The sequence below is a fragment of the Chiloscyllium plagiosum genome, unplaced genomic scaffold, assembly GCF_037043375.1.
Source record: "Chiloscyllium plagiosum isolate Xiang-an unplaced genomic scaffold, Cpla_swu_hap1 HiC_scaffold_27, whole genome shotgun sequence".
NCBI classification, from domain to species: Eukaryota; Metazoa; Chordata; class Chondrichthyes; order Orectolobiformes; family Hemiscylliidae; genus Chiloscyllium; species Chiloscyllium plagiosum.
Genome location: NW_028270165.1, coordinates 41,869,749 through 41,886,710, shown reverse-complemented (window position 1 = coordinate 41,886,710; position 16,962 = coordinate 41,869,749). Strand labels below are relative to the sequence as shown.

Sequence of the window (16,962 nt, the reverse complement as noted above, 5' to 3'; positions counted from 1 at the left end):
TATGACCCTCTACTTTCAGATATTAAGATAGGGATACAAACTGCATTCAAATAACTTATGTGGTGCAGTGAACTATCTCAAAGTGCTTCACGTGAACATAATGAGAATTCCTTTAAAAATCACAAGAGTGGAGCACAGATTAGGACAGGTGACCAAAGACTTGGTCAAAGGGGCAGGTTTAGGGCAATCTTTTAAACAGGTTCAATTTCCCAAACATCAGAGGACAAAGACGTAAAGGGCAAACACAAAATAGCAAAGGATGGGAAACAACACTGTGAACATAATGTCACAGGATGAGTAATCCAGGGAACATGAGTTAAAATCCCACCACAGCAAGAGGTGAGATGTGAATAATTCAAATCATAAATGGGGAACACAAAATTAGTCTCAGTATGGTATCGATGGCACTGACGTCAATTGTCATAAAAACCCATGTTCACCAATGTCCTTTCAGGAGGGAAACTGCCATCCTTACCCGGTCTGGCTTACATGTGACTCCAGATCCACAGCAATGTGGTTGACTCTTAAATTGCCCTCTGAATTGGCATAAGCAAGACACCTTGCACTTAGGGATGGATAACAAACATCAACCTTGTGAAAGTGTCAGAACAGAAATTGCTGGAGAAACTCAGCCAGTCTGGCAACACCGGTGGAGAAAGAGAGAGAAAGAAACAGAGTCAATATCCTGGCCTTCGTCCAGAACTGTTGTGAAGAAGGGTCACAGCACTTGAAATGCTAACCCTGCTTCTCTCTCCACTTGTGCTTCCAGTCCTATTGAGTTTCTCCAGCAATTGGTGCATTTTTGTGTTTCAGATCTCCAGCATCTGCAGTTCTTCATTACACTGACTTAGGGAAGCTCAAATCCTATAAAATAATAAAGCAGAAGGGCTGGAATTACTCAGCAATTCTGGCAGCAGCTATGGAGATAAAAATAGTTAGTTCTTCAGGTCATTGAATGAACTGACATCGGGGACAAACTTTTGGGGAAGCTGCAAGAGTAAAAGGCATTGGTGTAACTTCAACATCTGGGAGAACTCTCTCAGCCATGGAGGTCAGACTGACTCAGCATTCTGGTCCTGCTCATTACCTGTTAACTTCTCCATTTGTTGTTCTTGTTATATTTCTCCATGGTTGACACATTCCTATGTTTTAAAATGATATTCGAAACTGACAGGAATTTTCCATGTAAGTAATCATACATTAGAGGGTTTGGAACGTGAATGTAACTTTTAAACAAAAAGTATTTATTCATGCATTGGGTGTGGGCATCGCTGGCAATGTTTGCATTTATACCATCCTTAACCACCCTGTGGTTGGTTGGAAAAGTGAATGAAGGTGTCTGAGATTGCCTTGATTAGCACAGCAATCTCAAAGATGGGTGTGCTCAGGTAGAAGTACCCTCCACTCCCACAGCAAGTCTGCATTCACTTCAATTACAGATGCCATCTCACACTCCCAGGGCAAGGACAGCATGGGTTTACAATCAGAATAAAGCTTCCTCTACTCTTAAATTGAAAGTGAAGCTACCTCAACACTGTCCCCAACAAACACTGCCAAGACAAAGACAGCATTGGGTTAGATGCAGAGTAAAACTCCCTCTACACTTCCCCATTCATTTAGTCCCAGGACAATGGCAGCAAAGGGTTAAATAAACAGTAGAGCTTCTTCCATTATGACTGACACTTTGTACGTTCTACACCAATCCTCAAGGATAATTCAGAACTGAGACTATTATCTGGTACTGAATTCACACACCCTAATGGGAATGACAGCAACAGAAAATCAGGTAAAACACACACAATGTACAACAAAAGTAGACTGTTATTGGGATCTATGATATTTAAATGACAGGAGACATGGTCCCTGCAATGATCCGAATGTGATCTGAACAACTTTCTCACTTGAACAATATTCTCTGGGAATACAATGTCCACCTCACTGCCGTCTATTCAGTTCCTCTGCTCTCGTTCAGGGCTGAGTTGCGGCTGACCACATGGTGGCGTCAAGAGGTTAGACAATTAAGGTCAACTTGGATTGGGGGCATCCTGTGTCATGCCAGTGAGGTCGAGGGTCGCTGATTTACTCAACTTATAATCGGGGACAGGAGGATGTCAGGCTGGGCTTGTATCAGTTTGAGTTTAGAAGAAACAGATGATCTGATGAAGCTGTATAACATCTGGAGAGGACTTTATGAAAATGTAATATCCACTCATTTCTAGCCAGAGACTAGCCTCTCATTTAATATAGGAGAGTTTTGTTTTTCTCTCAAGTGTTCCCGAGTCTTTGAAATTCATTTCTTTAGAGAGCAGCATGTGGTAGTGGCACGGTGGTTAGCACTGCTGCCTCACAGCATCAGTGACCTCGGTTTGATCCTACCCTCGGGCCGACTCTCTGTGTGGAGTTTGCACTTCTCCCGTTGTGTCTGCGTTGGTTTCCTCTGGTGCTCTGGCCTCCTCACACAATCCAAAGGATGTGCAGGTGAGGGTAGATTGACCATGGGAGATGCAGGGTTACAGAGATAGGGTAACGAACTGGGTCTGGGTGGGACGGTCAGTCAATGTTGACTCGATGGGCTGAATGGCCTACTTGCACGCAATTGACCTCTATCAATCAATAGTATACACTTACTTTATGGTTACCGACATCAAATTACATTCGTGGTTTTGGTTATTTCATCTCTTACGTCATTATATTCAACCAACTGCAGCATCTCGAAACTTGCTTAATTACAATATCCAATATCAGCAGGGTACTTTTTCTTTTTGTCACGACCATTATCTTGAACTCTGACGTGTGACGTCTTCATTGCTGTCAAAGTTCCTTATTTGTCCCTACATTGTCATGGTCTTACTTTGTCGAATGACTTCCTGGCTTTTGCAGTTAAGACCCTATATTCTGCCCTCGTCAACATTTTCCCTTCCAATTCTGTACTAAGGATTTCATGAAAAACCTCAGAGTGTGGTGAGACTCTGGAACTCACTACCATAGTGAATAGTTGGGGTGAAAGACATTACAACTAATGGTAAGCAACCCAATACAAATGAATGTCACTCTCACCAGATTCACAACACAGTGAAATTAAAACATGCAATGTCCCTCAATTTCTCAACTGTTCCAAACCAGACTTGATGAAGAACAGATCTTGCACCATCAACATTATAATTTAAACAAAAACCAACAATTATAAATACGGCAACTTTTCTTGGGCAAAGTTAAGTAGATAATCTAATTAATAGCAATGATTTAAACTCTTTGATCAAGTCCCCCATCATCTCAGAGACAGAAATTTAAGCGGCAAATTAAGAAAGAATTTATTTTTAAAACTTACCAATTCAAACAAACAGTTTCCAACAATGTATTGCCAAGCCTTTGTGCAATACTTGGACTATGAGTTTTTCACAGACACGTAACTGTAAATCTAATTTAAAAGTCACTGCTGAATGTGAATAGACACCCCAAAGTATTCAGCCATTTCTTTCAGGCTGGGACTCATTCTCAGAAAGAGCCAACAATTCTTTAACTGGACAGTAGAATCTAGAGAGAACAGCTCCTGGGCTCAACAAGCAGCAACGCCCAATGGAGGCAAAGTGGGCGGCGGGGCAGGGTGGGGCAAGGGCATAAAACAAAAAAGCCCACTGACTCTCCCACTGCACACACACTGTCAGAATGCACAGGGGTTCAGTCCTGGGAGTGACCCACAGCAGTTTCATCAAGAGGACCACACTTGATGAACAGATCTTGCACACCAGAATTATAATTTAAACAAGAACAAACAATTATGAATACCGCAAATTTACTAGGGCAAAGTTAAACAAGATAATCCAGTTAATAGCAATGATTTAAGCCTTATGATCAAGTCCTCCACCATCCCATAGACACAAAATTAAGGGGTAAATTAAGGAAGAGAATTTTTAAAATTATCAATTCAAGCAAACAGTTCCCAACAATGGATTGCCAAGCCGTTGGGGAATCCTTCGATGATGAGTTGTTCACAGGCACATAACTGTAAATTTAATTTCAATGTCACTGCTGAATGTGAATGGACACCCTGAAGTATTCAGCTATTTCTTACAGACTGGAGCCCGTTCCCAGACAGAGGCAATAATTCTTTAACTGGACAGAAAACACTAGAGAGAAAGCTCCTGGTCTCAACGAGCAGCAGCGCCCACTGGAAGCAAAGTTGCGGGGGTGGGGGAGCACGACGGCATAAACCAAAAAAATCCGACCGACTCTCCCACTATAAGCACTGTCAGAATGGGCAGGGGTTCAGTCCTCGCAGTGATCCACAGCAGTTTCACCAGCAGAATCAGATTGTTGGGAGCACTGGTGTGCCCACTGGTGCTTCTGCAAGGTGCAGAATGATGAGAACCTCCGCCTGCACTCGGGGCAGGTGAACGGCCTCTCCCCAGAGTGGACCCGCTGGTGCCTCAGCACGTGGGAGGAATTGCTGAAGGCCTTCCCGCACTCTGGGCAGGGGAATGGCCTCTCCCCCGTATGGATCCGAAGGTGGGATGCCTGGGTAAAGCGCTTCTCACACTTGAGGCAGTAGAACGGGCTCTCCCCGGTGTGGACCCGCTGGTGCCTCAGCAGGGCAGAGGAATTGCTGAAGGTCTTCCCGCACTCAGGGCAGCTGAAGGGCCTCTTCCTAATGTGGACCCGCTGATGGCTCATCAAGTGAAAACATCAAGACAGACACCTCTGAATTATGGATACCTCCACCTGAAAGTTAGTATCTTTCACGACATCTAGGAGTGAGTAAGTCTGATTTTGGGAAGCAAAAAAGTATCAATTCAGGCGGGTGGAATTGCTGAAGCCCTTTCCGCACTCAGAGCAGGTGAACAGTCTCTCCCCGGTGTGATTGCGCCCATGAGTCTCCAGGTCAGATGGGAAACGGAAGCTTTACCCACAGTCGCCACACTTCCACGGTTTCTCCACGGGACGGGATTCCTTAGGTTTCTCCATGACCGAAGCTTCACCTGCACACAAACGCGTGTACAGCACCTCTCTGCCATGAATTCCTCCTCCCAGTCTGTATAACATTTACTGGCTCCACAGTCAGAGTGCTGCAACAGTAGTGTCTCTCTTCCAGTCTCACTGATGTTGAAAAAGTACTGAAACAGGAACCAAAAAGCTTGGTTTCTTCTCACAGAATCATGGTCGAAAATTGTTATAGTCCCGATGGATTCAGTGACTGTCAGACATTGACGTGAAATTGAGGACAGCAAATGCTGGAGAGTCAGAGTCAAAGTGCAATGCTGGAAAATCATAGCAGATCAGGCAGCATCTGAGGAGCAGCAGAGTCAATGTTTCAGGCAAAGCCCTTCATCTATTGATATGGAAACTTCCGTCTTCAGATCTTCAAATAATCTGTAAAAAGAGATTACAAAAATCATCACTGTCAGTCCAGGATAGAAATTCCAAACAAGCAATTCTACTTTCTGCAGAACACTCTTTTCTTTTTCCACAAAATTGAAAGCACCATCCACCCCCTCTCACCCTCTATTCTCACCCCGCTCAAGCTAATTCTCCCGATGGTACTGATTCAGGATCTTACAGAGACCGAAAAGTGAAAACATCAAGACAGACACCTCTGAATTTTGGATCCCTCCACCTGAAAGTTAGTATCTTTCACGATATGAAGCAGTGAGTAAGTCTGATTTTGGGAAGCAAAAAAAGTACCAATTCAGGATGAACCTTCAATGCAGCTTCTTGAGAAACAACTAGACACGGAATGGTTAACATCTGGGGAGGTGGAGGAAATGGGATATCAAGGCATTGGCACCGACACCAGACAGAAACTGAACATACAGGCATGGCAAACATTATGGGCAAGCCAGAGTCATAGAGATACACAACACAAAAACTGGTCCTTCGATTCAACTCATCCGTGCCGACCAGATAACCTAAATTAATCTGGTCTCATTTACCAGCACTTGGCCCATATCCCTCTGAACTCTTCCTATTCATATATCCATCCAGACGCCTTTTAAATGTTATAATTGGACCTACATCCACTACTTCCTCCGGCAGATCATGCCTTACACTTGCCTCTCTCACGCCAAACATACTACCCTCCTGTTCTGGACTTCTTTCATCCCTGGGAAATGACCTTGTCTATTTAACCTATCCATGCCTTGCATGACTCTATAAACGTCCGTAAGGTCACCCCTCAGCCTCTGGTATACCGGGGTAAACAGCTCAAGCGATGCACTGCGTGTACTTTTAGCTTCACACTCGCTGAACCTTCCTCCCGTGTAAAACAATGTTTCCCTCCCCAACACTGTCCATGGGAAAAGCCAAGAGTGCTGAGACTCTGGAGTTGGGGGAATGCCACGTAGAATTCCGACAATGTGGAAACACGCCATTCAGCCCAACAAGTCCACACAGACCATCCAAAGTGTAACCCATGCATACAATTTCACCTATCCCATTACACTACACTTACTGCACACTCTGGGCCCATTTAGTATGGTCACTTCTCCCGAAACCGCACATCGTTAGACTTTGGGAGGAAACCAAAGCAGCCGGAGGAAACCCACGCAGACATGGCAGGGAGAATGTGCAAACGCTCATGTGCGGGCGACTCCGCACAGACAGTCGCCCTAAGGCTGGAATCGAACGCGTGTCCTTGGTGCTATGAGGCAGCAGTGCTCACCACTGATCCATCGTGCAAACTACGTATGCAAAAAGAGGTGGGGACTGTGAACTTTGTTAATTGTACCAGACAGTGGATTGTTGAGTAAGGTTAAATCTCACGCGATCCAGGGAGAGCTAACCACTTGGGTACAAAATTTAGAAACGCATTGTTGTAGATGCTGGAATCCTTCCTGAAAACAACAAATGCTAAAGATCACAGTGGGTCAGGCAGCGCTGTGCTACTCTATGACCGGATAGTGTGGATGTGGAAATGATGTTTCCACTAGGAGAAGGGTTGAGGATGCCAAGTCATTGAGGGCATTTAAGACAGAGATAGGTTCTTGATTAGTAAGGGGTCAAGGGTTATGAGGAGAAGGCAGCAGAATGGGATGGAGAAATATATCAGCCATGATCGACTGGTGGAGTAGACTCGATGGGCCAAATGGCCTCATCCTGCTCCTGTGTATTATGGTCTTAAAGCGGAGCAGTAGTCTTAAGAGGTTCTCACAAACTATTTCAGAATCCTGAAGAGGAGTTGTTGGACTGGAAACCTTATCTCTGCTTTTTCTCCACATATGCTTCCAGTCCTGCTGAGTTTTTCCAGTGTTCTCAGTTTTTGTTTCAGATTTCCAGCATCCACAGTTCTTTGTCTTATTTATCGCAGTCATTTCTTGCCTTTCCCAAGTGTCTGGAACTTCATCTCCCTGATCTACAAACTGTTCACTTACCCTAGAAGTGACCACTACCTCCTTATCAGAGTAGACCCCTTTTTTGCAAAATGATTGTTCAATTCTGTGACCAAAATAATTGCATTCGTAATTACTTACACGAGGGACTCTCAATATCTCAGGCAAGAACACAGCCAGATTTTTTCAGACAGTACATTTATGTGATTTGCTACAAATCCCTATTCCCTACTTTACCAGCGTGCTGCTGGGAATGGAGGGTTTGAGTTAAGAAGACGCTGGGACATTTTTCCAACGAAGCCTAGCAAGTTGACAGATAACTTTATCGAGATTTTTAAAATCAGGAGAGGTATAGATAAGTTGTCATTTCCAGGAGGCTCAGAATATTTCATTGCTCCAGAAGGTTTAAAAGGGGGTCAAAGATTCAGCAGAAATCGAGCAGAGCTGAGAACAGACAACATTTAACTCTGTTGGAACAGGGAGACCAAAGGACAGAGAAATCAGGACCTGAAATCCGAGCTGACACCAGACGACCATTTTATCAGTGCTTTGACAATGGTAATTCTGGGCGGGGCAGGTTGAATTATGAATTGAATAGTAGCTTCCTCAACGAGATTGTGCGTGGCGGTCCGAGCCTGTCTCTATGGCGCAACTGGTCAGTGCGTTCGGTTATTAACCGGGAGGTTGGTGGTTTGAGACCACACCGGGACGGGGTGTTTGTTGGTCTCGCTCCTATGGCTTTCTAGGCTGCAAAGATGCGTGTTTTTAATGGTGTCAGGAAAATGTTTTACTCTTTCTCAGCTCCACAGGCAGAGACCTGGGAAATGAAGCTGTCAGTGTGGTTCTGTATTGGTGGGCCGAATAGCGAATGCGATGGACATGAAATCCATTGCGGGTTCCCCACGCAGGTGTGAACCCTGCCGACTGCAGTTGAGAACTGTCGTCAAAAAGAAAGGGAGAATGCTCCACGTTTTTTTTAAAGATGCAAATCAGTGGAGGGGTTGAAATATTTCAATCACATTGGGACTGGTCGGGAATCTGCAACCCACTGCCTGTCAGGATGGAACAAGCAGACACCCGCAGAGCTGCTTTTGAGGCTATGAGCCAAGAGTTTGGAAATGAGACTAGAACAGTGAGGGGCGTGAAGTCGTGATCGAAATGAAGCAGGCACCTGAGGACAAAGGTGTTTTATTTCCCAATGAAAGATACTGCTTCACAAAGTTGTGACTATGGAAGGGAAGCAGTGACGGTGATTATCTTTGGCTGTTCACCTTGTGAATGTTCCCATTGCTGCGCATGTCCGTATTAACGTCAGAACTCTGCAGCATGGTGGCGTTAGATACGCACAGGGCCGGGGCGCAATGGATGACGCATCTGACTCCACCTACCTGTTTGAAATGCAGCTCACAGCTTCTTCACACACCCCAATTAATCTTTCTCATTGTCCTGAAGCCAGCATACGGTTTGAATTCCCGATCTGCGGGAATGAGAATCTTTTCACTGTCTCGCGTCAGTCAATGACCCTGAGAACATCGGAGTCAAGTCACAGCGCTGTCAAATGAGGGGAAGCTGAAATAGCCCAACACGCTGCTCACGGGCACATTTTACTTTCCCCAACTCAACGCCTCATTTTCCAGCATCATCCAGATGAAGCATCCCTTCGGGTCTTCCATCCTGGCCTGACAGCGTTGATTTTAAATGGCTGTCCAGTCAGTGCCGATTCGTTTTGGCTGAAAAAAATCTTCCTTATCTCATCCCAGCATTTCTTGCCACAGAGAACTGTGCGGCAGAGTTCATGTATATATTTCCTTGGATGGTATTTTGTGAATAACATTCGTTTGCTGGTTATTTGTATCGGGTATTTCACGTTCATTCGCCGTTGTTTAATGCTGAGAGGGTTGAGTTATCTGGAAATCATTTCCCAGATGTCTTTTATGTCAAGTAATGTGGCTAGGGTTCCTGCACACGTTGTGTCTGCTTGTGTCAGTTTGTTGATGTGAAATCGGCACACTGGGTTTATTGGGTCGGCAAAAGTGCGGATTGCAGATGCTGGAAACTAGAGTTTAGATCAGAGTGGTGCTGGAAAAGCACAGCAGGTCAGAGAGCTTCCGAGGAGCAGGAAAATCGACTTTTCGGGCAAAAGCCCTTCATCAGGAATAGAGGCAGGACGCTTCCAGGGTGGAGAGATAAATTAGGGGTGGGGGTGTGCTGGGCCGAAGGTAGCAAAGAGTAAAATAGGTGAATGGGGTGGGGATGGAGGTGACAGGTCAGAGAGGAGCGTGGAGCGGATAGATGGGAAGGGAGATTGGCAGGTAGGACAGGTCAGCTGGAAGGTTTGAACTGAAGCAAGGTGGGGGGAGGGGAAATGTGGAAACTGGTGAAGTCCACATTCATGTCCTGGGATTGAATTTATCCGAGGCGGAAGATGGGGCATTCTTCCTCCAGGCATCGGGTGGGGAGGGAGCGGCGATGGAGGAGGCCCAGGACCTGCATGTCCTCGGCAGAGTGGGTTGGGGGGGGTGGGGTGGGGGGTGTTGAAATGTTGGGCCATAGAGCGATGGGGTTGATTGTTACGGGTGTCCTGGAGATATCCCCTCAAGCGCCGTGACTTGACACTGTGAGGAGTGTCCAGCCTCCCCAATGTAGAGGAGACCGCATCGGGAGCAATGGATACAAGAAATGACATTGTTGGATGCACAGGTGAAAGCTTGCTGACGACCGCGGTCGAGGTTCGATTTCCGGGCAGGGAAATAATTTTTAGTAGAGCTGACAGCATGCACCCGCATCTCCCTGGTGGTCTAGTGGTTAGGATTCGGCGCTCTCACCGCCGCGGCCCGGGTTCGATTCCCGGTCAGGGAAGCCATTTTCAGGGGTGCAGGCTACCCATTCTTCTTAAATGCGCTATGCAATTATTTATAGTAGTTTCTGGGTGCTGCAGTGTTTCGTGGCTCGTTGAAATAGTGTCCTGATTCAGATTTGTTTGTATGTGCAGGGATGATTACTTCTGTAGTTAAGTTCTTGGTTCGTGCGGGTTGTTTTCCTGTAGACGCTGTTTTGAATTTACCATTGACTGTTCGCTCCACTGTGACATCTAGAAATGGCACTTTGTTGTTGTTCTCCTCTTTTGTGAATTTTTTGTCAGCGAGGATATTGTTGATGGTGTTGTAGGTTTCCTCTCATTTGTTTCATTTTTTGATGACAAAAGTGTCATCACTGTAGCGGACCCAAAGTTTGGGTTGGATCCTTGGAAGGGCTGTTTGTTCGAGTCTCTGCATTTTTGCTTCTGCTAGGAATCCTGATACTGGTGGTTTCATGGGTATTTCGTTGATTTGTTTGTAGGGCTTGTTCCTGAATATGAAATGGGTGCTAAGACACAGTTCCACGAGCTGGATAGTGCTATCTTTGCTGATGAAATTGGTGCTGTGTTTGTGTCTTTGGTTCTTCGAGCAGTGTCTCCAGTTTTCTTTCGCCACGTTGATGTTAATGGATGTGAACAGGGCTGTTATGTCAAAGGACATCATTATTCCATCCTCTTCTATCTTAGTGTGTTTGGTGTTCAGGAATTCTTGGATGGAGTAAATGGAGTGGCGTGAATCTTCGACTTGGTGTTTTAGTCTTCAGTGGAGGCCTTTGACTAGTCTGTATATTGGTGTTCCAAGTAGTGAGACTGTGGGCCTGAGGGGGGCTCCTGGTTTGAAAAGGAGAACAACAACAAAGTGCCATTCTTAGATGTTACAGTAGAGCGAACAGTCAATGGGGAACTTCAAACTGGCGTCGACAGAAAAACAACACACACAAAACAAATACTGAACCACAGAAGCAATTGTCCCAACACCCACAAACGAGGCTGCATCAGGACATTATTTCAACGAGCCACTACACACTGCAGCACAGAGAAACTACGAAGAGCACAAGAGAAATACGTATATAGTGTAATTAAGGAGAACGGGTACCCAATAAACGCAGTCTGCCGATTTCTCATTGATGCTTCCAAGCTGGCTCTCAAAAATTCGGTTTGTCCCTCCATTCTTTCCTGTTTGGTTTTTGTGGGTTTTGAAAGCTTTCCCAATCCTCTGTCTGAGTATTGGAGTTGGAAAGTTATGTTGTGGCTTTAGAGGTCATTGGTTAGACCACTATTGGAATATTGTGTGCAATTCTGGTCTCCTTCCCATCAGAAGTATACTGTGAAAATTGAAAGGGTTCTGAAGCACCAGTGGGTCCACAGAGGGGAAGAGGCCCTTCTGCTGCCCTGCGTATGGGAAGGCCTTCAGTGATTCCTCTGCCCTGCTGACGCACCAGTTGGTCCACTCCGTGGAAGGCTGTTCTCCGGCCCCAAGTGCGAGATGGCCTTCAGCAGTTCTTCCCACCTGTTGAGACACCAGTGGGTCCACACTGAGGAGAGGCCGTTCTTCTGCCCCGAGTGCAGGAAGGGATTTGCTCTTCCCTCCGATCTGCTGGCCCATTGCGGGGTCCACATGGGAGAGAGGTCGTTCAGTTGCCCTAAGTGCAGCAAGGCCTTCAGCAATTCCTCAAACCCTGCTGAGACACCAGTGCGTCCACACCGGGGAGAAGCCGTTCTCCTGCCCCGAGTGTGGGAAGGGCTTTATCCGCTCCTTCAGCACCAGCTGGTCCACACAGGCGCGGGTGGGAGGCCATTCTGCTGACCTGAGTGCGGGAAGGCCTTCAGCAATTCCTCCACCCTGCTGAAACACCAGTGTGTCCTTCAGCAGTGGGAGGCCCTTCAGCTGGCCCGAGTGTGGGAAGAGGTTCAAGTTTTCTTGCAACTTGCGGAAGCACCAGCGGGGGCACTGCTGCTCATTGAGCCAGCGACTGCACATTGCCAATGAAATGATCCAAAGAAACCGAAGACCGCAAGACCATCGGAGCAGAAGTTAGGCTATTGGGCCCGTCGAGTCTACTCTGCCATTCGTTAGAGACAAAATTAGTGCAGATGAGATTAGCTACAGGAAACAGGCCATTTGTCCCAACAAGTCCACACCGACCCTCCGAAGAGTTACCCATCCAGACCCATTTGCCTCTAACTAATGTACCTAACTCTATGGGCAATTAAGCATGGCCAATCCACATGACCTGTACATCTTTGGTTTATGTAGGAAGACAGGATCACCCAGAGAAAACCCATGCAGACACTGGGAGAAAGTGCAAACTCCTCACAGACAGCCATCCAAGGCTGGAATCAAACCTGGATCCCGGGCGCTGTGAGGCTGCAGTGGTAACCACTGAGCCACTACATATTGCAACCCGAAGTTGCAAGCAGGAGGTTGGGAGAATACAGCAAGCCAGGCAGCACCAGCATATGGAGCAGTCAGCGTTGGGTATTAACTCTTCTTCAGGACTGAAACTTTGACTTCTCCATGAGAAACGATTTATGGAAATGATGCTGGGGGTTGTAGAGTTTGAGCTCCAGGGAGAGGCTGAATAGGCTGGAGCTGTTTTCACTGGAGCATCGGAGGCAGACGAGTGACCTAATAGAGGTTACAAAATCTTGAGGGGCATGAACAGGGAAATAGACAAGGTCTTTTCTCTGGGGTGGGGGAGTCCAGAACTAGAGTGCATAGGTTTAGGGTGAGAGGCGAAATATATTAAAGGGACAATGTCTTCATGCAGGAGGTGGTACATATGAAATGAGCTGCCAGAGTATATGGGTCAGGTGCTGTCAAATGGGACAAGATTAATTTAGGATATCAGGTCAGCATGGACAAGTTGGACCGAAGGGTCTGTTTCCATGCTGTAATGACTTTGACTACTGGTCCTGATGTAATTTTAAAATAGAGTCCAAGTAAATTTGAATAGTTCAATCTTATTGAGCTCACTTCCTGAAAAGTTTCAAATGAATCATCTGAGCGATACTGTTTAAACATGCTGAGTTGGACAAAGTATCCCATCAAGTTCAAGATAAACACAGAGTTGAAGACGTCAGAAGTCAGAACACCAAGGGGAGCAAAACTGATCACAATATTCCAGGTGCAACCTCATCAACGTCGTGTATAACTACAACATAACTTGCCAACATCTATACTCAGTTCTCTAATTGATGAAGGCCAGTGTGCTGAAACCTTTCTTGTCGGCTGCAAAGGGACTTGGATATGATGCAGAGCTGGGCTGAGGAGTGGCAGATGGGGTTCAACCCTGCCAAGTGTGAGGTTGTCCATTTTGGAAAGACAAATAAGAATGCGGAATACAGGGTTAATGGTAGGGTTCTTAGTGAGGAGGAGGAACAGAGGGATCTTGGGGTCTATGTTCATAGGTCTTTGAAAGTTGCCACTCAGGTGGATAGAGCTTGTAAGAAGGCCTATGGTGTATTAGCGTTCATTCGCAGAGGGATTGAATTCAAGAGTCGTGAAGTGATGTTGCAACTGTACAGGACTTTGGTTAGGCCACATTTGGAGTACTGTGTGCAGTTCTGGTCGCCTCACTTTAGGAAAGATGTGCAAGCTTTGGAGAGGGTGCAGAGAAGATTTACCAGGATGTTGCCTGGAATGGAGTATAGGTCGTACGAGGATAGGTTGAGAGTGCTAGGCCTTTTCTCATTGGAACGGCGAAGGATGAGGGGTGACTTGATAGAGGTTTATAAGATGATCAGAGGAATAGATAGAGTAGACAGTCAGAAACTTTTTCCCCGGGTACAACAGAGCGATACAAGGGTACATAAATTTAAGGTGAAGGGTGGAAGGTATAGGGGAGATGTCAGGGGTGGGTCTTTACCCAGAGAGTGGTGGGGGCATGGAATGCGCTGCCTGTGGGGGTGGTAGAGTCAGAGTCCTTGGTGACCTTTAAGTGGCAATTGGATAGGTACATGGATGGGTGCTTAAGCTAGGACAAATGTTCGGCACAACATCGTGGGCCGAAGGGCCTGTTCTGTGCTGTATTGTTCTATGTTCTATGTTCTATTGCCTTGTGTACCGATGTTGTCAGAGATATAGGACCTACTTTAAACTGATGCACAATTCAGCTGCTGGGTGCCCAGAAGCAGAGTAGTGCTGCGTGAGTGTGCTGTGCACGTAACAAGAGGTCAATTGGTCAAAACCGTGTGATGCTATTGCTCAATGTCTCTATAAGCTGCTTTCATTTGCAAAGGTGCTCTGTTCTGTATCTTGCCTTTGCATCTGCTTCCCAAAGCTTCTTCAGTGGAGGAGTGGTAGTGGCATCAATCCCCCGGAGCTGGAAGAAGGTCCGAGCTCCAAGAAGCAGAGGGTAAGGCTGGAGACTGGATTTGCTCAAGGCTTGTATTTTTAACTCATTTAAATGGTGCCTCCTGTATGGGGCTATGTTTTACATTAAAACCGGAGGATCATATCAGAGTGTTTATATTTAGCAGTGGCAGTTGGTAAAATACACTCTCTGGAGGAGCACCTTCTATGATGCTGCATTTCTTGCCTTATGCCCTTCCCCCATTTCTTATCTCCCAGCTTGATTTTATATTTTTTTGGTCAATTTTCATTTCATATTAATAAGACTTTGTATTGACTGTGTGCAATTAATTTGTTTCTTCGAAAATTGTAAGTCAAAATTAATGGTGTAATTTCATTTCTCATGTCAGAGGTTGACATTGAATGTGCAGATGTGAATACCAGTAAGTTGTGAAAATACATCAAGAACTTGTGGTTTTTAAGAAAAAGAGCAGTTCACTGATATTCATGGCATTGTCTCATTTGGGAGTGATGATTCAAATCTAACCAACAAACCGTTTCATGCAGTCACCCAATTTAATTAACGTTTTCTTTAATTTAGTTAAAGAAAATAACTCTGGCAGGCTAAGATTGATGCAATGTATTTATAAGATTATGTCCATTGCTCGCAATATGGTCTCATCAACATTGGGGAAACTGGACGCCAACTAACGGAACGTTTCAGGGAACAACTCTGGGACAATAAAACTAAACGACCTGTGGCTGAACGCTTTAACTCCCCCTCCCATTCCGCCAAGGACATGCAAGTCCTGGGCCTCCTCCACTGCTAAACTCTTGCTACCTGACGCTTGTAGGAAAAACACCTCACCTTCTGACTTGGGACCCTCCAACTACATGGTATCAATGCAGATTTCATCAGTTTCCTCATTTCCTCTCCCCCACCTTGTCCCAGATCCAACCTTCCAATTCGACACCAACCTCTTGACCTGTCATACCTGCCCACCTTGCCTCTCACCTATTTGCTCCACCCTCATCTCTGACCGATCACCATCAATCCCTACCTCTGTCTATCTATTGCACTCCCGGCTGCCTTCCCTCCAGCCCCACTTCCTTCCCATTTATCTCTCAGCACCCTTGGGCCACCCTTTATTCCTGATGATGAGCTTCTGCTCTAAACCAAGACTGTGATGAAGCAACATCCTCAACAAATAGGAAATAGCTCCCAAGTCAGATTTCATTCCCTCTTCTGTTTCCCAGTTCTTTCAGAAATAAGGAATGTCTTTTTCTTCCACTAGAAAGTGATCTTCCACTTTGCGCTGTCTGAAATGTGCTGCCACATTATTACTTCAGACACCTTTTAAGAATCCTTTCACCCTGTTTTTCTAACAATTGTGGAGGTGACCAAAAGCAAACATTTCACTCCTCCTCAATGCCCCATTTCTCCTCCTCTGAGCCATTTTGTCATGTTGTCTATGTTACAAGCAGCCGAGTGCACTTGGTTTCTGAATTGAAATTTGGCCATTGAAGTGATCAGGATTAATATATATCGATGGATAGCTGTGTTTGCACTAACTGTAATTATCCACCAATATAATGTCTTTTGTTCCACCAAAACTGCAAACAATGATCTGTGTTATAATTGCAGTCGGTTGTCGAAAATCATCCCAGCGATCTTCACGTTATTATAGTTTACTGTGGCCATAACAGCATTGCGCGGCAGTTTGATGTGACTAAACCTTGGATGGAAAGAATGTAGATTGATGAGAAGTGAAAATGGCAGAGTCTCTGGCCACAATTGATCTGTCTGGCTTGATTATATGAGTGGCGGCTCTTCAAGAGCAACTTCCACTCCATCACTTCAACCAGCAAGAGGAGATAAGTGTGAACACCACATTCCGACTGTGACTTATACGCATTGCTTCGATGTTATTGATCAAAATCCTGGAACTCGCTCCTGAAATTTTATTATAGACCACATCATATTTGTGAAGCAATTTAAGAGGCAGCTCACCACCACTTTTTCAAGGACAGTTTGGCAAGACTTGCTGGCAGAGCCAATGATATGCACATGATATTGGAAATAGTCTAATCGTATGGATAGATGATTGGCTAACCAATGATACAGGAGCAATAAGGGGCATGTTTAGGATCGCAACTTATAACTAGCAACGTGCCACAGAGATCAGTGCTGGAGCAAAAAATATTTACAATATGTATATGAATTACTTGGATTAGTAAAGTGAATGTACTATTGCCAAGACTGCAGGAGAGGCAGTTGATTAGAATGCCAGTGGTAAGGATGACATGAACTCTTCATCCAAGTTCAGTGAGTAATAGGGAATGCAAAAGGGAGATTGGCCTTTAAACGGAGTACAAAAGTAGGGAGGTTATAGTGAACCTCCGCCTGGAGGTTTTGATTGAAAGTGCAGTGAAGATTCAACCAGCTGACAGTGGATCTGAATCACATGTCGATCTGACCAGGTTTAGAA

General features: G+C 45.5%; 1 non-coding gene across 1 annotated transcript; it reads left to right on the top strand.

Moving 5' to 3' along the window:
* The first annotated feature begins 10,109 nt into the window (after positions 1–10,109).
* Positions 10,110–10,181, top strand: trnae-cuc (transfer RNA glutamic acid (anticodon CUC)). The gene has a single exon. It is a non-coding gene; the product is annotated as a tRNA-Glu (tRNA).
* The last annotated feature ends 6,781 nt before the right edge of the window (positions 10,182–16,962 follow it).